The sequence below is a fragment of the Schistocerca gregaria genome, chromosome 3 (assembly GCF_023897955.1).
Source record: "Schistocerca gregaria isolate iqSchGreg1 chromosome 3, iqSchGreg1.2, whole genome shotgun sequence".
NCBI classification, from domain to species: Eukaryota; Metazoa; Arthropoda; class Insecta; order Orthoptera; family Acrididae; genus Schistocerca; species Schistocerca gregaria.
The window spans coordinates 590,680,255-590,706,943 of record NC_064922.1 but is presented as its reverse complement, the minus strand read 5'-3'; the positions used below and the strand labels follow the sequence as shown (position 1 = coordinate 590,706,943).

At 39.9% G+C, this 26,689-nt stretch overlaps 1 protein-coding gene across 2 annotated transcripts in view; it reads left to right on the top strand.

The window, feature by feature from the left end:
- The window catches only part of LOC126354259 (drebrin-like protein), a 211,260-nt gene that overhangs the window by 37,816 nt on the left and 146,755 nt on the right, over positions 1-26,689 (top strand). The gene's annotated exons all lie outside the window — the stretch shown is intronic.

Genomic DNA, 26,689 nt, shown 5'->3' with positions numbered 1-26,689 from the left:
ATGCGAAATTTTGCTGCATTGACAATTGATGCACACGTGAGCCCACTGACAGTAATCTTTTCGTATCCCCAGCCATATGTAAGGACCAGATACGAGCTTTGTCGTCATCGTCTTTTCCCCTGGATGACGTAAATCGTGGAGGCTATTAAATATTTTTTTATGCAAGTCTGCTGGGACGAATGGGTACGCTTTGCTGTTGGAGGTGTCACAATATATCTTAGTGTCTGATCCTGGTACATCAATGAGCTTGAGCTGCAGGCCTGCTGTGTATGTTTGTGTTTGTTTGTGTATCTATCAACCTGCCAGCGCTTTCGTTTGGTAAGTCACATCATCTTTGTTTTTAGATGTGTATATACTGTATGTGTTCTGGCTGGAGGCAGTTCGCTCTGCACTCTTGTGTATGCAAATGCTGAATAAACCTTCGTTAAGTGAAGTTAGTGTTCGTCATTCATCTTCTTACACCTTCCTCTACATGACAATATTGTACGTTGTCACACCACTTTGAAGTAGGTTGAATGCCTTCCACGTGGCCCAGGTTTCCATGTGGCCACAGGGCATTCTCTCGACTATTACCAGTCAATGCCTCAATTGTTCTCAGGGAGTTCTTCCTTGATTTAATCCTTGGTTGTGCTGGCTGGTGTCTGACAGTCTTTGTATGTCTGCGGGTATGAGTGCTATCGACAGGATATCTCTAATTGATTCCATATTTCTAGATTTCCAGCAGGCTGTTGACACAATTCCTCACAAGTGACAGTATCGTCTGAGCTGTGCAACTGGACTTCTTGTTAGAAAGATCACAATTTGTAGTAATTAATGGGACATCTACTGAAATTGAATTTGTAACTGGGATTCCCCAAGGAAGCATTATAGGCCCTCTGTTATTCTTAATGTATGTAAATGACTTACGGGAAGGTCTATAACAATATTAGATAAAGAATAATTGCTACTCACCATATAGTGGAGATGCTGAGTTGCAGATAGGCACAACAAAAAGACTGTCAGAAAGTGAGCTTTAGGCCAACAAGGCCATTGTCAAAAATGGACAACGCGCACGCGCGCCTACACACACACACACACACACACACACACACACACACACACACACACGACCACAGTCTCTGGCTGCTGAAGCCAGACCGAGCAGCAGCGCATGATGGGAGAGGCAATCGGGTGGTAGGGGTGAGATGGAGACTGGGGGTGGAGAGGGGGAAGGATGGCAGATAGTGGGGGGGGGGGGGGGTGGTAAAATGTTCAGTGTGGGAGTGTACAGGGACAAGGTGGAGAGAGAACAGGGCAGCTTGGTGCAGTTGGGAGGTTAGATGGAGGGGGCGGGGGTAGCAGAAAAGTAGAGAAATAAAAAGAACGAGGTTGTGTTGGTGGAATAGAGGGCTGTGTAGTACTGTAATGGGAACAGGGAGAGGGTTAGATGGGTAAGAACCAATGGCTGATGATGGTTGAGGCCAGGGTGGTTACAGAAATCTAGGATATATTGCAGGGACAGTTTCCACCTACGCAGTTCAGAAAAGCTTGTGTTGGTGTGAATGCTCTAAATGGCACAGGCTGTGAAGCAGTCATTGAAATGAAGAACCTCGTGTTGGGTTTGCATGCTCAGCAACAGGATGATCCAGGTATTTCTTGGCCATAGTTTGTCAGGGGCCATTCATGCGGACAGACAGCTTGTCGGTTGTCATGCACATGTAGAGGGCAGAGAGTGTAGCAAAGTGGTTGCAGTTTAGCTTGTAGATTACATGACTAGTTTCACAGGTAGCCTTGCCTTTGCTGAGATAGGTGATGCTTGTAACCAGACTTGAGTAGGTGGTGGTGGGAGGGTGTATGGGACAGGTATTGCATCTAGGTTTATTACAGGAATATAATCCATGCAGCAAGAGGTTGGGAGCAGAGGTTGTGTAGGGATGGACGACAATATTGTGTAGTTTCGATGGGCGACGGAATATTGCTGTGGGAGGTGTGGGAAGGGCAGTGGGTAGGACATTCCTCATTCAGGGCACAATGAGAGGTAGTCTGAGTGACTTTCTTAGATTGTTTCATCTACGTCTACGTACATACTCCACAGGACACCATATGGTGCATAGAGGAGAATGCCTTGAACCACTACTAGTCATTACCTTTAATGTTCCACTCGCAAATGGACCGAGATAAAAAAGGAAAGTCTGTGTGGCTCCATAACAGCCCTAATTTTGCTTATCTTGTTTTTGTGGTATTTATGCAAAAAATATGTTGGCAGCAATAGAATCACGCCGCAGTCATCCGCAAATCCCGGTTCTCTAAATTATCTCAAAAGTGTTTCGCAACAAGAATGTGTCTTCCCTCCAGGGATTCTCATTTTAGTTCTTGAAGAATTTCCATTATACTTGCATGTTGATTGAACATACTGGCAAAAAAAATCTAGTAGCACACCTTTGAACTGCTTTGGTATACTCATTTCCTTTGACCTGGTGGGGATTCCAAACACTCAAGTAGTAATCAAGAATGGTTTTTTTTAGTGTTTTATACGTGGTCTCTTTTATAGGTGAGCTACCATTTTCTAGAATCCACCCCCGCCCCTTGCGGGTCTGGGGTTAGAATAGGCCCTTCCTGTTGTACGAGGTGAATAAAAGGAGTTTCACACATTTCAGCCTTTATGTGATGCTCCCCTGTAGGGTTTGACCTCCATTCTTCAAAATTGTCCCGAACAGCAAGCCAATTGGCGAAGGGCGCCTCACAAGGTGCTTCGTGTCTATCATGCATTGAGATCTTTAGCCCACTTCCTAATTGTTGCATTGCAGCCTGCCCATTCTCCATCTCTTGGGCGAGGACACCTTTCTGGGTGCGTTTTCCACCATGCACTATGTAGTGTCGATTGCTGCATTGACGATGACCATGGACTTCTTTGCACCTGATATGTAGCACGGTAGCCAATCTGTTATGGTGGGGCCACCATTTAACCTGTTCGTTTTAGCCCCCTGACCACACATCAATCACCCTGATGATGCCTGCGCCGTTAACTCCCCATGTATGCCAAGGAGTAGATGCCCATCCCTCTGGGGAATCAGGACTCCTGGCAATGGCAATCCTGCCAGGTGGCCTTTGCTGTGACTGGATGATGCCCGTGGGGAGGACCCCTGGTTGGAGTGGGTGGCATCAGGACAGATGACACGCGATGAAGTGTAATCCATCATTTCTTGCTGGTGGTGAAACACCAGCAGTATCTAAGTGATCATGAGCTCAATTCAGCGCACAGAAGTACAACCCCAAATCGTTCCCCGCCCTGGCCACACCATGGGAGGAACATCATTCTAAGTATGGCAGTGGATCTTATTCACCCCAGTAACTTGTATGTTCGAGAGCTGATGAGGGATCTTTCATGACGATGAAGCCTCAGTTTTTTGTTGAGCATTTAGAGGACAAGTTCGGGGAGGTTAAGGGCTTGTTCAAAATGAGATCTGGGTCAGTCTTGATCAAAACAGCATCCTCTGCCCAGTCACAGGAGTTACTCACTTGTGACAAGCTGGGGGGTGTTTCTGTAACCATCACGCCCCATAAGAGCTTAAATATAGTCCTGGGTATCATATTTCACAGAGACCTTCTTATGCAGTCCAACGATGAGCTGTGTGCCAGTCCATCTCTCGCAACCGGGACCAAGGAATTTTTTCATCTGGGAGAAGACCAGGGAAAACCCGGGAATTTTTAGAATTCAGGGAATTGTTCATTGTTTTTGTTTTCAGTTAAATTTTTGTGATTTTGACTGCTAAGAACCGATACTCTATCAAAAGATATTTCTGTATCCCGTTAATGCAGAATAATACTGCAGCAGTAAAACATGAATGAGAAAAAAACGAAAATAAAACTTAAATTGCAAAGGAAATGCGCCATATACGCTGCAGAACACAGTACTCGTACAAGCGTCTGCCAAAAGCAAAATGTGTCAAAGGCTTTAGGAAGACTATGCAGTGCTTCATAACAACAAATTGCCTCCAATGAGCGTGACGTCAGAACTGTTTACATCAGTTTTTAGCAGTTACGAGCGGGATCATGTGCATGCGCAGTTGAGTAGTATCTTTTCCCGCTTCTGGCTACAGAAATGTGGCTGTTGGTAGTGTAAGCAGTCGCAGCAAGCAGCAAGATGATACTGGAAAAATTTTACTGGAGTGCCCAAGCTGCCAATTCATGAATGCGCAGCAGGCCCAGATCAAGGATGCAAAATTCATATTCTTGAGAGAAAAAAGAGCCTTGCATCCAGCATTCATTAGTCTAGCTATTATTCATATGACTTTGAAACGCATCCCTGTCTGTTTTTGAACACATTCTAAGTTTATTTCTGAATGAATCGTAAGTTGATTTGTGAATGCGTGCGTAGTGTACATGATGTGTCTGTCAGGGGAATCCTCGTCGCATGTAGAAACAAACTTTCCTACAGACAAAAGGGCTATACGAGTTGAGCGGAGTAAGGCTGCTGTATGATTGTGTGGTTGATTGGATTTTCGAATGCTGAGCGTTGTTATAATTACTAGCAAAATTGATAGATTCAGACTACAGGAGTGGAAATAAACGAATAACAGGTAAGAAAGATTACGTATTACCTTCACGGTGTATCCAAGGAAATGAAATTTTGACAGAAAATTTTTGACCAGATCGCTATACTAGTAAGGGCTAGTTATACAGTCCCCAGCTAGCAGCCGCTTTAAGTTCTACTCTGGAAGAAGCACATAAAAGGTGTTGTACGAACATGTAACAACGCCTAACTGGAGAATAATCACGGGATAACTAAACCGAGGATTCTGGCAGAGTTAGTGAAGTTAACCTGCGAATAAGCTTTGACATTGGCAGGAATAGTTACAGAATTAGTGATAACAAGACTGTTAGAACGAGGAAGAAGAAGAAGAAACGGGGACATCACACAAATCGTGGAACAATATGATGATTCCAAGTTTGTATAAAAATTTTGTACTAGTACTTTTCGATCTCATGCTTGAGAAGCTGGAGCTTAAAAATGAAATGTGAAACTGTTTCCTAACATAAAGCTGTTTGCTTGTAGTAGGCCTGATAGGTATTTGATATTGGTACTTTGTGAATTATATTCTGTGGTTACAAAAAAGGCCGTTTGTGCCAAAACAGTCTTGTTTATTTGGTGTGTGTTACAATTGTTGCAGTATTAGAAAGGCCTATTCTGTTTTATCTTGCAGACAGTGACAAAATAGACGTAATCAGATCAGGAAACCACACCACTCTTGGGTCCTATTTGTATTAACAACTTTTTCAGTATGAGACAATGACGTTTCGATTTTTCATGTAGCAAAACATTTGATGAACATCGTTAAGGTCTACATCTACACGTATACTCTGCAAATCACATTTAAATGCCTGGCAGAGGGTTCATCGAACCACCTTCACAATTCTCTATTAATCCAATTTTGTATAGCGCGCGGAAAGAATGAACATCTATATCTTTCCGTACGAGCTCTGGTTTCCCTGATTTTATCGTGGTGATCGTTCCTCCCTATGTAGGACAGTGTCAATAAAATATTTTCACATTCGGAGGAGAAAGTTGGTGATTGGAATTTCGTGAGAAGATTCCGTTGCAACGAAAAATGCCTTTCTTTTAACGATTTCCAGCCCAAATCCTGTATCATTTCTGTGACTCTCTCCCATATTTCATGATAGTACAAAACGTGCTGCCTTTAAATAGATTCTTTCGGAGAAAGGAAAGCGCCCCATGTAAAGCTGTAGCAAGATTAGAGAGAAAAAAATTCTAGGAACTAAGGGTTGAAGAAATGCGTATTGCCAAATTCTAGGAACTAAGGGTTGAAGAAATGTGTATTGCCTTGCTTGTCTCATGTCTTTACTGGGTTTATGTATCCTATGTATTCTATGTCACACAAAGCAGTAAGTTGTTAGCTGATAATGAATAAGGAGTGCAAATTTTCTGAAGAGTTTTTCAAAAAAAGACTGAAATCAAAAGAGGCACCACAAGATGTTTTAATTTCCACTGTTGTGAATATGGTTTGATGGCATCCATTACAAAATATACACGTTTCAATTCCACAGAGCGGAATACAGTGACGTGCAATAGGAGAATGCTATGTGAAGAGGTGTGGCACTGCACTTTAGCACACTTACGACCAAATAACATGTCTTACATTTCCTCGAACACATATGTTTTATGCATCACTCTGCAGAAAGATGGCCACACAGGATTAGCCAAGCAGTCTTAGGCACTGAAGTCATGGACTGTGAGGCTCGGCTGGTCCCGGCAGAGGTTCGAGTCCTCCCTCGTGTGTGTGTGTGTGTGTGTGTGTGTGTGTGTGTGTGTGTGTGTGTCCCCTTACAATAATTTAGGTTAAGTAGTGTGTAAGCTTAGGGACTGATGACCTTAGTAGTTAAGTCCCATAAGATTTCACACACATTTTAACATTTTTTCAGAAAGATGTGCGCTACAAAATGAACATATTTTTGAAAATTTGTTTTTTTTTTTTTAATTTTTGATGTCTTGTCTCAAACGCTCGAGGGTGTGGCGGGGTATTGCCGCAGTTTGGAAATATCGTAGATCTGGAGCTGATGTGCAGAGCAGTCTGAGATATAGTGGGGAAGTGGGTAATCTCCATGTGAGCCGTGTGTACATTTAGTGATTTTGCTGTTTCCTCTTTGTTTACTGCTCTTATTAGTTGCAGATTTTATTTTATTTCCACCTTTCTGACGGTCGAGCATTAATTGCCTTGCAGAACAATGAAGTTATTTTTATCTGTTTGCCAAAGAAATTTTCTTTTATTAATCTTTTCCGCTGAGGCAGACAATATATTTGAAACGAAGTGTTTAATTCCACATACTGTTTGCTGCATTTCAAGTGCATGCTTTCAACTTCTAGCTTGTATGGCATTATGCCATAATAAGGAACCAAACATGAGAATAACACAGTACTGGTACTCCAAGAAAATTTACATCCTGAAAACCACATTGAAAAGCTTAATATCAGGTCGTGGCTACTTCACTGGGAATCGGGACATACGAATGTGCACTTTAAATGTGCACATTTTAGTATGGTTCACAAAATTCCGATGCTCTTGGAGTATCCTCTGATGGCTTGTTTCTTTTATGACATAATGTAAGATCTTTTAATGTTTTACACGTACGAACATACGGGCTCCCTACAACATTGTAGCTGCCCAAGCACGGTGACGCCTGTCATTCAGTGCCCTCTGGCAACTGCGGAAATGAACCTGTTTGTAACAGGTCGGGGGAAAATATGCCGAATGGTGGTTTAAAAAGTGTTACCATCAAAGTAAATATCCTTTTATGCAAGTTGAACTATGTGCGAGAATGTAGGATGAATTTCTTAAACCACAGAACATTTGACTCTCATTTAAAAATCAACTCTTTGATGATGAGCCATTTATCACAAGATTATATGTGATAGCTTAGCTTCTCTTACAGCGTATTAATTATATAGACCAATATTATATGTGAAAGCTTTGCTTTTCGTGTAGCAACACTACGTATATTAATTTAAACCATTACCTTTTTTTGTTTGTGTGTGTGTTCGCGCTACTTAACAGTGATGTTGCTATTTGCTTTATACAACATGGGTCGTAAGCTCTGAATATCCGCTGGCGAGATCACATGACATGAGCTATGACTGGCTTACAAAAGCGCATCGCAATCTCGATTTCAATGTTTCGGAAAGTAACATGCAGTGTTTGGTGGAATTCGAATTTATACATTCGTAATACAAAAATATTCAGCGTAAATGTTGCTGCAAATCAAAGATCTTTAGATCTTTCTAAAACGTGTATTTTTCCGTGTGTTTAGCGTTCTATAGTGCCAGGAAATTCTACGCCCGTGTATAAAACCATAACAATTCAAAGGACTGATAAGTTATACAGTTCCAAGAGAAAATATACTGTCAGTTAACAGGGAAAAAGTACGTTTTCACCTGGGAGATAGTGTATTTTTAACCGGGAAATCCGGGAATTTTTTTTTTTTGTTGTCTGCGTTTACACCCTGCCTAAGGACTCCGTTAACCCCGCCGCTGTCCGCGGTCACTTCCTCTCGATTCTTGACGTGTTGCGAGGTGCTGAAGTGGTTTACACTAACGGCTTAATGGCTGATGATGGTCACGTAGGCCTCGCATATGTTCATGGAGAACATATTGAGCAGCACTCCTTGCCAGTTGGCGGCCATATCTCGTGTCCTTGAGTACATGCCTTGGCTAGTCATTTCTCCTGTGTACCGACTCATTGAGCAGCCTACAAACTGTTGACCAGTGCTACCCTCGCCACCCTCTGGTAGTGTCCATTCAGGAATCCATCTATGGCCTGGAAAAGTCCTGCCGTTCTGTGGTGTTCATGTGGACCCCAGGACATGTCGGATTCCCCGGCAACGAACTTGCCGACAGGCTGGCCAAACAGGTGACGCGAAAACTGCTTCTGGAGATAGGCATCTCCAAAGCTGACCTGCATTCTGTATTATACCGCAGGGTTTTCTGGCTTTGGGAGATGGAAAGGCATAACAGCATGCGCAACAAACTGTGTGTCATTAAGGAGACTATTAATGTGTGGAAGTCTTCCATGCAGGCCTCTCGCAGGGAATCAGTTGTCCTCTGCTGGCTCCACATTGGCCATTCGTGGCTAACGCATGGTTACCTACTCCGTTGCGAGGACCTACCTCAGTGTCGCTGTGGCTCCCAAACGACAGTCGTCCACCTTTTGCTGGACTGCCCACTTTTAGCTGCTCTGCGGCAGACTTTTAACTTTCCCAGCACCCTGCCTTCGGTGTTGGGTGACAATCCTTCCACAGCAGCTTTAGTTTAACGTTTTATTCGTGAGAGTGGGTTTTATACTTCTGTGTACGTTTAAGTGCATGTCCTTTGTCCCTCTGTGCTCTCCACCCTAGTGCTTTTAGGATGGAGGTTTTAATGTGTGGCAGAGTGGCTGGCTTTCCATTTTTATTCTTATGGTTGGCCAGCCACTGTAATCTACTTTCATGTTTTACTCTCTTCTGTTTCTAGTGTCTCTCTGTTGATTTCTTGTCCTCTTTTGTTCCTTTTAGTGTTTGTTGCCTTCCCTTCATTCTTGTGGCTTTTCCTTTTTTTCCGTTTTGTGTTATATGTTTCTTCCATTTTATTTTCACACTTGTGGCATTGGTTTATTAGGAACAAGGGACCTATGACCTAGTAGTCTGCTCCCTTCTCCCGCCTTTAGACCAACCAACCAATCTAGAATTCTCCAAATAAACTGAAGTCAAACATATGCCTCCCATGCTACTGACCTTATGTGCTTATTCCATTTCACATTGCTTTGCAACATCACACCTAGATATTTGATTGATGTGACTGTGTCAGACAGCATGCCACACTACCATTTTCAAACATTACAGAATTATTTTTCCTACTCATCTGCATTAACTTACATTTTTCCACATTTAAAACAAGCTCCCATTCATCACACCAAATGCAAATTCTGTGTAAAGGATCCTGTGTTGTCCTAGAGTCGCTCAGCATTAACACTTCCTCATCAGCAAACAGTCACAGATTGCAGCTCTCCCTACCTATCGATCGTTCAGTTGCTAAGACAACGAGAGTAGTCTTATCGCACAGCCCTGGGGCACTTTACTGTTCCCTTGCCTCTTATGAACTCTTGCCATCCAGGACAATGTACTGGGTTCTGTTATCAAGGAAGTCTTTGAGGCACTCACATAAGTGGGATCCTATTCCACATGCTTGTACCTCCATTACAAATCCACAGTAGGACGCTGTGTTAAATTCTGTCTGGAAATCTATGAACAAGGAATCCTTCTGTTGCCTTTCAGGTACAGTTTGTGGGATATTGTACAAGAAAAGGGCAAGCTGACCTCCGCACAAGTGATGTTTTCAAAATCCAAGATGATTTGTTAAAAGAAGTTTTTGTGCCTCAAGGAATTTTATTATATTCGGACTTAGAAGATGTCGAAGAATTCTGCTGAAAACTGATTTTATGGATATTGACACTTAATTTTACTGGCCCACCTTGTACCCACCCGACATGCACGAGCCACATGCTATTTTTTCCAGTTCCTCAGAACTTAATGCAGGCAAGAAATCCCTAACTAATGCAAGCTAAGTAAGGGGCTAGTGCTGAAGAGTACACTGTATAAAGCTAGATTGGGATTCCATCCAGACCTGGTGACTTATTTGTTTTTGACTCTTCCATTTGCTTCTCAGTGCCTAAGATACCTATGCCTACATCTGTGTCCTCATGGAGTAGTCTGTGCGAAGGTCAAACAATTCAGTGCATGTTTGAACTTCTTGCATGGATGATTTTTTAAATCCAAAAATTAAAACGTCAGCTTTCCTTTTGCTGTTTCTATTGCCACACCACTCTGGTCAATGAGTAACTGAATAGAAGCCTTCGGTTCACATAGTAAATTTGTGAAGGACCAGATATTTTCTGGGTTCTTGGCAAGATCTTTTGCTAAGGCATGACAGTGAAATTTGTAGAATGCTTTGCACAGTATTTTTTTTATGGACACACAAATTTCTACTAACTTATGCCAGTCGACATTTCTGCATTCCTTTCTGAACTGAGAATGCAACAATCTTTGTTTCCTCGGAATTTGCAGGTTCTATTACTAAACCACAATGGGTCTTTTCAGTCCACAATCCACTTACTTGGCCCATAATCCAGTAGAGCATGATTATCAGTCAGTTTAAACTTTACCCATAATTCCTCTTTGCCTTTTGTTCTGGAACTAAATGATGCCCATTTATTGTCTTAATAAGTAGGATGCTGACAGCTGCTTATCTGTTCTTTCCAGCATTAAAACTCCTAGCCTTCTTGAGGGGTTTATTAACTTCAGTAACCATCATAACTGTGGTGACATCATGATGGCTAATCCTTGTCTATATTGATGCTGTTGATGAGGTTGAGTCTGTTTGTAGCTACAACCTCTGAAATGTTTCCATTGTGTGTGGGTTGTTGAGCTAGATGATACTATTGTTTACTGATGAGTATAATCATTAGGAGATCAAGCCAGGTTACTAAACGATGTAAGCAAGATATCTGCTTTGTTCAAAAAGTGAAAATTGGCTCTGAACAATAAATACTGTGCGGTCATTCTTAATGCATACTAAAACAAGTTCGATTTTATTTCAGTTATACTATAAATTTAAAGGTTGTCATTCAGCAGTTATGAACAATTTAAATCGTGACCATCACATTGAAAATGTTGTGGGTAAAGCAAACCAAAGGCTGCATTTTATTGATAGAACACTTACAAGATGCAACAGATCTACTAAAGAGACTGCACACACTAATGTTGTCCATCCTCTTCTACAGGATTGTTGCACAGTCTGGGATCTTTACCAGATAGTTTTGACAAAAGACATCAAAGAAGTTCAAAGAAGGGCAGCTCGTTTGATATTGCCGCAAAATAGGGCAAGAGGATCTCAGATATGATATGCAAATTGAGGATGGTAATAATTAAAGGCATTTTTCATTGCAGAAAGATATTTTCGTGAAATATCAGTCACCAACTCTCTCTTCCAAAATCAAAAAATCATAAGAAGAAGTGACCCTCTCAATAAGACAATAGAAATCAGAGCTCACACTGAAAGATTTGTGTGTCTGAAAGTTGTGCTATGAACCTTCTGCCAAACCTCTTAAGTGTGAATGGCAGAGTAGTTGCGTGTAGTAGATTTAGTGCTAACAAAAATTTTCTCGGATTACATATTTATAAACATCTTGTTAAACAGTCTTAAGGATGATACCAGTAATGTCTTGTACACCATTATGCACAACAATGATTCATGTGTCATTTATTACAGTTGTTTCTGATTGTGAATCACTATTTATTGTTGGGAGATTTTTGTTGACAAATATTTTTTTTCTAATTTTTGATGTGTCTGTCAGCAATATTCGGAATTTTACTTCCTGTTGGTAAGCACTGGCCCACTGTTCTGGCTCCTTGTTACTTTGAGTTGATAAATAAAAAGACAGGGTATTTTACTCACAAAACAATGTAATCATTCAGAACATTCAGTGAATAACTCTGATTTCAGTCAGAGAAAAGTAAAAAATCTCGCATTAAGCAACATTTGGCTGGTGGTGGCTGCCATACATTCATTGTTCTTTTTTTGTTAAATGTGTGGGAAAATTTTTTCTGAAAATATTTGTGTGGAGTTTATACTTATAAGACAGTGAAATATGAGCAATATGCAAACAAAAAGAGAGTAGAAGTGATATGCTTTTGGTTACTGGCTAAGTTATCTGTTGTTCTGAAACAGCCAGTACAGTAACGTATATGTTTATTAAATCAGAATACAAAGCAGTAGGTAAGCACAAAAATTTGAAATCAAATGATGTCACCAGTTGCACTTTTATTTGTGATAACCACAACTGGGTTTGGCCATCAAGGCCTTTTTCCAGTGGCTATGAGTCTTGTCAATAGGAGTACACAGTGTCTTTGTATTCGCGTGTTGATACACTCATAACCACTGGAAAATGGCTATCTGCCAGGGTGACTACGACCCGAGACAACCGGGAGATCTGGGAAAAACCCGGGAATTTTTTCATCCGGGAGAAAACCAGGAAAAACCCGGGAACTTTTTGTGTTCCGGGAATTTTTCATTGCTTTAGTTTTCAGTTAAATTTTTGTGATTTTGACTGGTAAGAACCAATGCTCTAACAAAAAAAATTAGTGTATCCTGCTTCTGCAGGATAATACTGCAGCAACAAAACATGAACAAGAGAAAAAAACTAAAATAAAACTTAAGTCGCAAAGAAAATGCAACATATACAACAACAAAACACAGTGCTCATACAAGCGTCTGCCAGGAGCAAAGTGTTCCAAAGGCTTTAGGAAGACTGTGCAGTGCTTCTTAACAACAAATTGCCTCCAATGAGCGTGAAGTGACAGTTTTTTACATTAGATTCGTTTTAATGCAAGATCTTTTAATGTTTCACACGTACGAACATGCGGGCTTCCTGCGTCATCGTAGCTGCACAAGTGCAGTGGCGTCTGTTATCTGGCGCTCTCTGGCAATTGCTGAAACGTAACTTTCTAATAGGTCACGGAAAAATATTGCGAGTATTGCTTTGAAAAGCGTTACTTTCAAAGTAAATTTCCTTTTATGTGAGAGAGTGTACGACGAATTTCTTAAATCACAGAGCGCGTTTGACTCTCATTTAAAAATCAACTCTTTGGGGACGACCATATGAAGAATTTCGAGCCCAGAAGATTAGACATTTACGTAGTTACTAAAAAATTTTACTGGCACATTTATGTGATGTATGATGCACAAAAAAGATCAACAATATATGTGGAAGCTTAGCTTCTCTTGCAGCTTATTAATCTTAGAGACCAATATTATATATGATAGCTTTTCTTTTCCTGTAGCAACAATTGTACATTAATTTAAGCTATTAATTTTTCTTATTTGTGTGTTTGTGCTACTTAAGAGTGATCTTGCTATTGGCTGACTACATCACGTGTCAAATGCTGTCATCAGCTGGTGAGATCATATAACATGAGCTGTGACTGGCTTACAAAGCGCATCGCAATCTCAATTTTAACGCTTCAGAAAGTAACATGCGGTGTTTGGTGGAATTCGAATTTATACCTTTGTAACATGGAAATATGCAGTGTATATGTTGCTGCACATCAAAGATCTTTCCAAAACTGTTTTTTCCCCTGAGTTTCATCTTCACAAGTGCTGGAAAATTCTACGCCAGTGTATAAAACCATAAACCATAAAAGGATCGATAAGTGCTGAGCAAAAGTATACTGTCACTTAACACGAAAAAATTGTATTTTCACCCAGGAGAAAGTGTATTTTCAACCGGGAAATCCGGGAAAAATCCGGGAATTATTTTTCCTTGTCCATGTAGACACCCTGTCTGTGTATTCCAACAATGACAGACTCATAGGTGTTCGAAAATGGCCTTGGTGGTCGTAAACAGCCTTGGTGATTGAAAATAAAAGTGCAGCTGGTGCTGTCATTTTATTCCAAGTAATTACTACAATTGTGAAACCTGAAAATTATGTTTCACATACTGGACAACAAATTAAAATGATATCACAGTGTAAGTGAACATAACAACTAGCTCACACAAAACTGACACTCGTGCTGCTCTATACTTTTTGGGATTTGTTTTTGCTATTTGGCAAGGTTCACAGTGTGGAACCATTTCCTAGCCCATTTGTTTCATTTTGATGCTCCACTGTCCATCACGAGGCATCTTCAGAATTTTTGTTTGGCACATTTTGTATAATGACTCTTCTGAAATAAGTGTGAAGAAGTATGAGACAATGACTTGTGCTGAGGGTAGTCATTCTGTCAAAATATGGCTGCAAATTTTTTTGTCTTTTGGCAAATAGTATGGGAATCCATTTTTCATATAATACAGAATACTTTTCAGTACTGCATCTTTTGCTCTTCTCATTTCAGGTAACTGTGCTTAACTGGAAATGAAGTGATTTGTTTATTAAGTTCCTCACCAAATTGGCAAGAGGATTTTTCAGCTATGTCATATTTCTCATCTGGAAGAGTAGATAGCCTTGATAGTCATCAGATTGCCATGTTTTTATGTTGGTCTGTATCAGAGTTCATAGTTATGTCCCATCTGTGTGATTGCTCATCTTTTTGGCTTCTGAACAGTTGTTATCACTGGTAGCTGTTTTCTTGAATGGAACATTGAAACTGGAGGCTTTAGTACAATGAAATGCTTGTACATTAATAACCATTGTAACCTCCAGAATGTTGAATGCAAACGTGCATGCATTGTTTTGTACAGATGCCAGAGGTTAGTCTGTGAGATGGAGGTCCATGCCTGTTCCACTTGATCAGTAAATATAGTGACATTTAATGTCGATTGTGGATGCTCCACATGTGCTCGGCTGGAGACAAATATGGTTATCAAGAAGGCAAAGGCTACATTTTGACATTCTGTAGAGTATTTTGGGTTACAATAGCGATAAGTGATGAGCAAGAGTATTATCGTTTTGGAAAACACCCACTGGAATACTGTTCATGGATGGCACAAAAGACCGAATCAGCAGATTGATGTACAATTTGCCATCTGGGTGCATGGAATAACCACTAGAGTGCTCCTGCTGTCACGTGACATCGCACCCCAGATCATAACTCCAGATGCAGGTGGAGTGTTCTAGTATGCAGGCAGGTTAATTGCAGACTCTCAGCTGGCCGCCTCCTAACCAACACACGACCATCACCGGCACTGAGGCGGAACCAGCTTGTAACAGAAAGTACAACAGACCTCCATCCTGCACTCCACTGAGCTTCGCTTGACAGCAGTGAAGTTTGCAACTAGTAATGGTTTGGTGTCAGTGGAATGCACACTACAAGGCATCTGTCTCCGAGCTGTGCTTAAAGTAACCTATGTGCAACAGTTTGTTGTGTCACTGTGGTGCCACCAACTGCTCAGATTGCTGCTGCAGATTCAGTACAATGGACCAGAGCCATATGCTGAACACTATGGTCTTCCTTCTCAGTAGTGCCACGTGGCTGTCTAGAGACCAGTTTTCTTGTGACTGTACATTCTCGTGACCACCGCTGCCAGCAGTCGTGTACAATTTTTACATTCTTGCCAAGTCTTTCTGCAGTACGGCAGATTTAACATCCAACTTCCAACTCAGTGAGATGAGATGCTGATAATGGCATCTTTGTTACCTTAAAGACATTCTTAACTAACATCAACTCACCACATTGAATCTCATAATTGACTAATCCCGATGACAGTTACAGCATATTTTTAAAGCAAACCTTATTTACATCCTTATAGTGGTGCTGGCATGAAATTTGAGTACCTACCATCTTTCAGATGTAGAAACTCCGCACCGTCTTACATTTAGGACACACAATTCCTCCTTGGTGTTGCAATTTTTCCCCCATCAGTGTGGTATTTGCAGTACAACTTCATTTTGTAATTTGTTTGTGCACTTAATTTGTAACATCTCCAACAGCATCACATTTCAAATACTTCTAGTCTCTCATTCTCCAGATTTCAGGTTATGTACATTTTGTGGAACTTCTTCTCCACTTCCATATCAACAACTGATACCAGTAGTAACTTTTTATTGAAAAAAAAACTTTCCTTGTTTGTGTCTGTCTACTTCAGATTTCTTTCAATTTGGGCGTCATATAATCTTGCATTTGAAGTAGAAGAATCCTTTGACTTATTCCACTACTGTGTCATTGTTAATTCTGATGTTGGGCTAGTTGTTATTCCCTGTTCTTCATCTACAATCTGTTTATCCTTAAGCCAAATTCAGTGGTATGTTGCATGTTTCTTTCAATAGATTTTTTAAGTCTCCCCTGCATCCAGCTAAAAGAGCTGTCTTCATCCAGCTAAAAGAGCTGTCTTGTCTGCAAACATCAGCAGTGTTTCCCTTGAACTTTTATTTCAAATTTTTCATTCTCCTTTTTTATTGTTTCTTTCTTTGGTGTACAAGCTAAACCACAGTGGTGATAAGCTAGAGCCATGCCTTACCCTTGTTGTAACACAAACTTATCTTTCTTGACCTGGCAATTTTATTATTTCCACTTTGTATATGTAGATGCAGATTATTTGCCTGTGTCTGTACTTAAGACCCATTCTTCTAAGGATTACGGAGAACTTATTCCACCGTTCATTGTCTAGGTCCATAAGTGCTAAGAAAAAGGCATGCCGATTTTCTTAATTTTGCCTTCCATCATTTAATGCAACTCAGAATTGCCTCTCTGGCATTTTTCTCTTCCTGGAGAAAAAAAAAAAAAAACTTATCTTCTTCAGTAGGTATTCAACTTTCCATTCTATTCTTTTATTTATGATTCTGTTCAGCAGTTTACAAATATGACCATCAGATTAATTATAGGATAGGTTTCATATTTATCTGAATTTAATTTCTTTGATAATGGAAACTGTTGTGTCTAGTAATCCTTCATACTCAGTTCACTAGACAAACTGTCAAACAACTCATATTAATGAGTTTTATTACAACAAGACAAATAAAAATACTTAACTTTGATCTGAGAATTCTTGTAGTCCTTAATACATGATCGTCTAGAAGTGCAATTACACAGATGTGTCGCAACCAAAGGGTGACGTACAGAATAATCAGTCTTCTTCAGAATGGACAAACACAAGTAACATCTCTGGTCCTAGATCGTTACTAACACAAATCTGTCAATTGAATTGCAGTGACTGCTGATCTCTAACTGTGCTACGTGGAGAATGCTAATGATAGAGGCTACAATGCGTCGGCTAACATAGAGGCTATCGTTGGAGCTGCTATTGAAGTGTCACCACCAGTCGGGCGCAGCGCTTATGTCATCTTCATCTAGAGGCCGCTGCTGTCATGTTGTCATCCTGGAGGGAGCTTGGTGAGAATGCCATTGGCTGACCTCCTCTCACAGCCTTCTCTTGTCTGTCGTTCCCGACTGGTGTGTCGGCACTGACTTTAGGCCTTAACAGAAATATGATAAGTAAGTCACCCATTTCATAAATTTTTGTCATCAAATAAAGTGACCTTCTACTTCCTAACTCCCACAAATTTCAGTAACTTCAGACACACATCATAAACTTTTGAGGCCTTCTTTGAGCCCAGATCATTTAGAGCTGTCAAACTCTTGACCTCATTATTGGATCACATTTCGTCCATATCTCTTTTTCATCTCTTCCCTCCTACTTTCGGAGAGTTCTTCTTCATCATCAAGGCCTTTGTTGTTTTGCCATCATCTGTCTGCGCTTTCTTGGAAACGTGGAGATGAGCTTTGATGTTTTTGTTCTGGCTCCTCTAACAGTTTACTTTCATACTGTTACATAGGAATTTTATTGTGTACCTGGGTCACAGACACATGCTTATGGTTTAAAAAATTAATTACATAACTTTAGTTTTTGAATGTGCTAATTAAAACTATTAACATAAGTAAACATACTGACAGCGCACTTTCCATGTATGGTGAAATAGTCACCAAGATAGAAGCTTCAGAAAGTCACCCCTGGATCCAGATTTAATTTCAAAGATTCTGTATTGACCTCAGTTTTCATGTAATAAAAGTTTTTGTAAATTAATATAGCACACAATGGACTATATGTATCTGGCAAAATAACAAGCACTTAACAACAAGGCTTCCAAATGCAAACGTCAAAAAAATCTGTTAGTAGATAAAGGAATTAAAGATATGAGTACCATAAGAGTAAAGAACAGCAGCTAAAAAATTTCCTTGCTGATTTCATGTGATACATGGTCTGGGATGTTGCTTCATAAGGATCAGCTATAGTCAGACAATATCTTCATTTGCTTTGATAACACTTTTCCATTTAAGGTATGTCCTGGTGGGACCATTCTAGATGTTCGCCACTAACAAATGTAGTTAGGTTATCCAGGAAGAAGTCCAAGTGATCATTCAGGAACTATAATATAATTGATTTTTACACCTGTACTCAGCAAAATACTGTGAAGTGCATGACAGAGGTTTTTCCCTTTATCCCAGTTATTACAGCATTTTCCTATTCCACTCATATGGATCGCAGGAAGAATGGCCATTTAAATGTCTCAGTGAGTGCTGTAATTAATCTGATCTTGTCTTCACTATACCTGTAGGAGCGGTACGTAGAGGTTTTTGTAATATATTCCTAGACTTCATTCAAAGACAGTTCTAAATCCTGTTTAAGTAATCTTTCTTTGGATAATTTGTGTCATCTTCAGCGCTGCCTGTCCAACAATATTAGAAAAAGGGTAGACTAATCGCTTTAAAGATGATATGTTGAGTTGTAGACAAGCCCAACAAAAAGACTATTACACATTTAGCTTTTGGCCACAGCCTTCTTTAGCAAAGAACACGCACACACACACGTACAGGTATGACTACCAGAGATGGCGATCGTATGTGTGTGAAGTGTGCTTGCTTTGGTGTGTGTGTTTTTTCTTTTTTGAAGAAGGCTTTGATTGGAAGCTAAATGTGTAACAGTCTTTTAATTGCACCTGTCTGCAACTCCTCATGATAATGACTAGCAATTTATTCTTTTCCCCATACTGCCTGCCAGTACTGTTTCTTCAGCACCTCTGACAGTCTGCTACAGATCAATTAAACCTGTAACCATTAATTCTGCCCTTCTCTGTGTTCATTCAAAACCTCTGTTAGTCGTATTTGGTATGGGTCCCACACACCTCAGCAGTATTCTAGGATGTGTCATGCAAGTGATTTGCAAGCAATCTCCTTCATAGAGAGATTGTGTTTCACTAGTATTTCACTAATAAAATGAAGTCCGCTACCTTTTTAAATTATGACTGTTACACACCTTCTAGGTGGTATGATCTCTGTAGTACTGGTACTTATTGTGGTTGCTTAAACATTTCTTGCAGGCACCTGTGAAACACTGCCATGCTATTCTCTCAACATTACTTTATAAACCAAGGAAATGTTTATCAGGCATTAATTCCCTAATTTGCAAGACTACAAATATTCTTTCCTCTATTTTTGCTTCTCTCATACCTGGTAACTTTTTGCAAGTACATGAGTCCATGTGGATTTTTGTCCATGGCCTTCACAAAGTTTATGATGAGACCCTGGTTAATGAGGACGGAAGTGGAGACAAGTTTCTGGTGTCAACATGCGGAACATTCTGTACATTTTTGTGTCCAGGCAATAGTTCATTTCAGCCAGGCAATTTTTCCCACAATAGTGATGTTTTCTGTCTCCGTTGCCCCACTCACATAATAAGCAGCAGTGGTTTGTGTACACAAGCTGGATGCTGAGAAGAATTGTGACTTCCTACAGACCACCCTATGCATACCATTTGTATTTCTCATACTGAATATGTGGGTAGAGTCTCCCTGCACACTGGTAAAGTCACTCGTTACATGATTATGATGTGTACTTGCTGTATTGAACACAACAGAGGCTATGTATTGACTTCCATGATCATTCGAGATGCTAAACTGTAGTAGTCATTCTGGCAGACGAATTAAAGGAGCAGGTCTTTAGTTTGTAAATTTATCGCAATTTTGGAAGCTGTTGAAGTTCTTATTTCCTTTGGAAGTGTGAACCTACCAACTTTTGGAAAAAGATCTTGCAGTATGATTTGTAAATGGTAAAATGAGGGGTTTTGGAAGCAACATCACTGTGGCTCAGTCAGTAAAATTCAGTTTTATGTTGACAGAGATCATGTGTTCAAAGCTACTGAGTGTCCATTCTTTTTATAGTACGAAAATTGCTGCCTAGTAGGAGTGCGGTACTGAGTCAATATTAAACCCAGAATTACCTTCAGAAATGATTCCAGTTATTAAAACTGAAAACTGAAATTTCTAACACCAAAGTATAATTTGACAGATACCTGCCATATTGTCAACCAATTACATATACTGGTATCATTGAAGAAATGCACCAGTGTATCTGAAGCTGTTCCAGTACTTTATTAGTAAGGATTATTGATTCTCACCTTCAAACACACTTCTGAGATTTTAAGTCTTACCCGGGAGAAAGGCAGGTGTTGATCTGACTTATTTGCTGAGAGACATAAGGGGAGTCATTAGCCACATCTAATGCTAAATCTGACTTCTCATTTCATTTCTGTGTACACGATAGATGCAGCATTTTTGCTGGAAGTAGCTGACCAAAGAGATTTTCTCTCAAATACTAGTTTCAAGTGACTGTTCTGAGCTGACATTTGCAAATGGTTCTTTTTATCAGTTAACTACAAATTTTTGTTAATATTACTCATGACAATCATAAAAACTTAGGGAATGACTCATGGCAGTTAAAGTAAGCAAAGTCATCTGCCCTAACACGCAAAACATAATATGCTGTCCGTAGATGTAAAAGGGCATAGTGTGCTGTAGATCAGTTTACCTACTCCAAAACTGAACTCAGAAGACCCTAACGGTAAAGACTGACCGCCACGTCATCCTCAGCCTACAGGCCAGTGTCAGTTTTCTTGATTGGAGCCGCTACTTCTCAATCAAGTAGCTCGTCAATGTACCTCACAAGGGCTGAGTGCACCACACTTGCCAACAGCACTTGCAAAGTGGACGGTCATCCATCTAAGTGCCAGCCAAACACAACATTCCTTACCTTTGGTGATTTGAAGGGAACTGGTGTTACCACAGTGGCAAGGCCATTGGCAGATTATTTTTCCAGGTGGCTTAAATCTTCATCTCATTTTACCAGAAAATCTACATGTACAGAACTCCTCAGTTCATTATTCATCATCATTTGGAAACTTCATGAAAGCACTGTTGCAAATTTTAAGATATGTTGAAAGTGCTGATGCTGCTGTCAATGGCATTGTCATAAATGTCCTCAAAGCTGTTTTGATTTTGGTATAAGCCTTTCTTAATCTGTACCTTGAAGAAAGGAGGGGGCTGGAAAGGGGATGGGGGAGGGGAGAGAGAGAGAGAGAGATCGCTTCAGTAATCAAATAAGAAGCACTGGTAATACCCTTCATCAGTTCTTTCACCTGGAACTTGAAAATAGCTGCTTTGTTTTCTAGATCTGCTGCCTCAATATTTATAACATATTTGGCACCAGTATCAGCTATAAAATTTGAAGATGCAGAGCCTAAAAGCATTACCTGACAGGAAATTAAAGTCAAATCAAATGGTGCTATATATGCGAGATCTGTATACCATTTCACTTATTATCCTACCAAATAACTTTGTAACACTCTAGCTCAGGCAGTCTTGCTCCTTCCCATAGTTGGCAGAAATTGTTAAAAATCGAAGCCTTGCATCTTTGAGCTCCTACAATACCATAGTGAAGTAGCAGCAAGAACTCTAATGTTGAACATGAGTGAGATATATGGGCAATAGCTATGTGAAAAAAGTGCACCGTTTCGCATAAACCACTTTAGGAATAAACAAGTACTTGCCAGTGGTCATTTTTTTAAATGATGTTACTTGGATTAAATGACACTGTAACACCAGCATGCATTTATAGTCATGGGCTGTAGACCAGTACAGTTAACTCCAAAAAGAGGATTTCTTTCTAAAAATTAGTGGAATTTTTGAAATTGATTTAATCACTCAAGTAGGACTCTGATATGAATATTCTGAGTTTGCTCCAATTTTCGAGTGGAGCTTCAGTCATGAAAACTATCAATTTTGAACCCTCTCTCTCTCTCTCTCTCTCTCTCTCTCTCTCTCTCCACCTCCCACCTCCCACCTCCCACTCCCTCCCTCCCTCCCCCTCTCAAATTCCTTCCCTCCCCACTTTCTCTCAAATTTGTCCTAAACTCTGTGTTTAATAAAAAAAAGGTTACTAAAAATGAAAACATTTAATTCTGACACTCGAAAATCCAGGATGGAATAATGACAGTATTATAAAAAAGGTAGAGTGCTACTCACCGTATAGTGGAGATGTTGAGTTGCAGAGCCACACACAGTGGTAATTCGTGTGTGAGTTGTGCTTTGCTTGAATGTGTGTGTGTGTGTGTGTGTGTGTTTTGTCTACTTTAGAAGAAGGCTTTTTGACTGAAAGCTCACTTGTTTAGCAGTCTTTTTGTTGTACTTGTCTGCAACTCAACATTTTTGCTATATGATGAGTAACGATTTATCCTTTTCATAACATTAAATTATCCATAGATTGAGTGCCAGTTAAATTTTCCTAAAGGAAAGCTTCGTCAGAGATAGGTAATTTTTCACACTTCTTGAAAAACACTCACTTTGTCGCTATAAAATGTGCAGCATTTGAGAAGTAACCAATTTTACACAATAATTTATAGAAGAAAAGTTGTAGAGCATCAAATTTTGTTTTCAAAAAGTCAAAGATACTTTTAAAGACCTAACCGACTTTGAAAGTTTGTAGATGGTGAGTTTCTGATGCATAAAGTAACATGGGAGGCAAAATAACTATTTTCTTCCATAATTACTAAGTATGAAGAGTACATCAAAAATTGGTATGGCAGAAATGTCACTATTGTGTTTGGTGTGTGTGTGTGTGTGTGTGTGTGTGTGTGTGTGATTGAATACCCTGATGACAAGTGACAGGAGCATGGAATCAGCTGACCCGACTGCACAGAGCCTCTAAAAAATTGGACCAACTGCCATGTTTAATGAAGCTCCGTCAGTGAGCTTGGCAAAAGGTATACCTTGGTCAAACAAAAAAATAAACAGAATGTCATTTCTTTACTGATTGTGCAACCTAGGGGTGAGTAATATCAAGCAAGCTGCTGAGGTTGCCAATACTCATAAGTGTAGCTAATGTTGTTGCTTAACACTTTCTGTTGTTGTTGGTGGGGAGGTCACCGACCTTCTTGTGATTCTGACTGCTTCATCCCCATTGTCCCGAAATGTTTTTGTACTGAAGACAGACAAAGGCAGCGAAGGATATGTAGTCGACATGCCCATGCTTTCAATTCGGGTCAAGGATCAAATGACAACATTCTGTTCCTGTGTGCCTTTAATGGCTGCAGTACAACTTTGTTGTTTTTCAGCAAAGAAAAACTGATACTTCTCAATGCATCAGAGATGAAAAACAACCTACAGAAGGCAAAAGCAATTCCAGTGCTACTGCTGTTAATATTGATGAGGCTGGACAGTTGTTCATAGAGCCCTGTATTGTGAAGAAGAAACAAAGCTATTAAATGTGCTTCCCTAATATCAGATATTTGAAAAATATGTATTGGAGACATTCAACCTCACTTCATTGCCTCCTACAGAAACAGCTGCCTGACAGCATTCTCAAAGGTTCGGCAGATGTAAGATTGGAAAGACAAGCCAGTATATCCACAGCACTGAGGGTGGCAGGCTTCAAAATTTGGCATCTTTCCATTTCCCACTATCAAGAACAGCACATGTGGAACTGATGAACAACATTTATTGCAGATGTGACACATGATGTGACGTAATTTTTTCGTTCAGGAGGAATGGTGTTAAGTGTAACACCATTTGCAAACTATGCAAAGGTGAGTCCTGCACCAATATTCCAACTGATGTCCCTATTACTGACTTTGCTGACTGTGACATCGATAATGACATTTTGGAAGAAGAGGTCCCTGAGAGGATACGAGTATAGAAGTGGCAGAATTAGAGTTAGTGTTATTTGAACCCTCATCCTCCAAGGGTGTGAAGAAGTAACACTGTAAAATTAAGAAAAACAGATTGTACATAAGTAAACATAAGTCTTTCACCCTGAGTGAAGAAACTGTGTTTTATTTTACAACTTTAATGCAGTTTTATGTAATCATATGTAACTCAATTTATTGTCAGTTGAATTAAGTTTCTTTCTTCCTAATAAAATAATAATAAACATAATGTATTTCTTTTTACTAATACGCCTGTAGACACTTTTTTTGTCATTTATATAATATTTTCTGGTAATTTCATAATTTTCAAGATTATTACATCGATAATGTTTAGGTTAGGGATTATGTACCAGCAATAAAAATAAATGAAACTGAATGTTGGAAAAATTCATGGAATGGAAAGTACAAGGGTGATGTTGGTCATTAACCATGAGATTTATATATAAATGGAGAATGGAATTTTTGCTTACCAGCTAGGTTTTTTGTCATTTGCTTTGACTTTTTGAAAACACAATTTGATGCACTATATCTTTCCCCATGTAAAATTTTGCATCAAATTGACCAGTTCTCAGATGCTGCATGTTTTGTAGTGATGAAACGAGACAAAAAATGTGAGAAAGTACAGTTTTCTGACCTAGCTTTTCTGTAGGAAAATTTAATAATGTAGCAAAGTTTTTGTACTCAATTGATGTAGAATTTAATGTTCTACCTGGTAAATTCGCTGCTGTCCGTTGGCCCAAAAATAAAACACAGTCTAGTAAAATGTAGTGCACCGTGATCTGTGTGCCCCAAGCACCACACAAAGGAGGGTCATCGTACTGGACCAAGAAGCCACGCATCTTAGGGTTGTGGTCTATGCGAAGATGAGTAAGGAGGACCTTATCCATCGATGTGGTGGGAAGGACTTCTTTTAATAGGCAGAGATAGAAATGTGAGGAATAAGAGAATTCACATACCTCTCCTGGCTAATTCTTAAATAGCCTTTCTTGTTTGTTTTTCTCATTAATTTTTTCACTCGTTCTGTGCCTACTCCCTCAATGGGAGCCTGTCTCACCATGCCCTCAGTAAGGCCTTACTGAAAAGTAACCAATAAACAGCTTTTTCAACTGTTTTGATAGATAGGGATAGTGTACCACAAGAAAACTGAGCTTGTTACCCAAAAACTTATATCATTTCCAAATTCAGCATCCACAATGTAGCTTAGAACACTATTCTTATTCCTTGTAACCAAAAGCTTAGTGACTACTATAATTGTCTGAATTAGAGTACACAATGTTTTAATGATAGTTACATGAAAGACTGCAGATGACTATATATATTAAAAACAAAGATTCCAAGACTTACCAAGCGGGAAAGCGCCGGCAGATAGGCACAATAAATAAAACACACACACAGAATTTCTAGCTTTCGCAACCGGGCTAACAACATAACCGCTGCTATATAATCCACTGTTCCAAGTTTACAAAGATCTCGTGTAAACTCGTGAATACTATTTCACAGCTTCAGTTCCTTTCACCCATTAAACAACCATCTCAGCTATTTCCAACAACTTTCGTTTTATTTCCATTCCCGTTTTTCCCACATAACCGATCATTTTTTAGCAGCTTCCCACAGGTTTAAACGATATTATTTCTTCATCAAACAATTGTTAGCCTCATTTTCATAACCTGCCAGGAGATAACCAGTCCTTTGAATACATTTACAAAATTTTTTTTCTTTCGAGATTTTTTTGAAAAAAAAACCTTCCGGGTTACAGGACTGGAGTAGGTGGTGGTGGGAGGGTGCATAGGACAGGTTTTACACCGGGGGCGGTTACAAGGGTAGGAGCCAGAGGGTAGGGAAGGTGGTTTGGGGATTTCATAGGGATACACGATCAAAGGGAGAGCCACATGTGAAAGCACCCACGTGATTTACCAACTGACCTGCCTGCACTGTGACGCTTTCTATGTGGGAATGACCAGCAACAAACTGTCCATTCGCATGAATGGACACAGGCAGACAGTGTTTGTTGGTAATGAGGATCACCCTGTGGCTAAACATGCCTTGATGCACGGCCAGCACATCTTGGCACAGTGTTACACCGTCCGAGTTATCTGGATACTTCCCACCAACACCAACCTATCCGAACTCTGGAGATGGGAACTCGCCCTTCAGTATATCCTCTCTTCTCGATATCCGCCAGGCCTCAACCTCCGCTAATTTCAAGTTGCCGCCGCTCATACCTCACCTGTCTTTCAACAACTTCTTTGCCTCTGTACTTCCGCCTCGACTGACATCTCTGCCCTAACTCTTTGCCTTTAAATATGTCTGCTTGTGTCTGTGTATGTGCGGATGGATATGTGTGTGTGTGTGTGTGTGTGTGTGTGTGTGTGTGTGTGTGTGTGCGCGAGTGTACATCTGTCCTTTTTTTCCCCTAAGGGAAGTCTTTCCGCTCCCGGGATTGGAATGACTCCTTACCCTCCCCCTTAAAACCCACATCCTTTCGTCTTTCCCTCTCCTTCCTGAAGAAGCAACCATCGGTTGCGAAACCAGTAATTCTGTGTGTGTGTGTTTTGTTCATGTGCCTGTCTGCCGGCGCTTTCCCGCTTGGTAAGTCTTGGAATCTTTGTTTTTAATATATATATATATATATATATATATATATATATATATATATATATATATATATATATATATATATATATAAAATGCAAAGT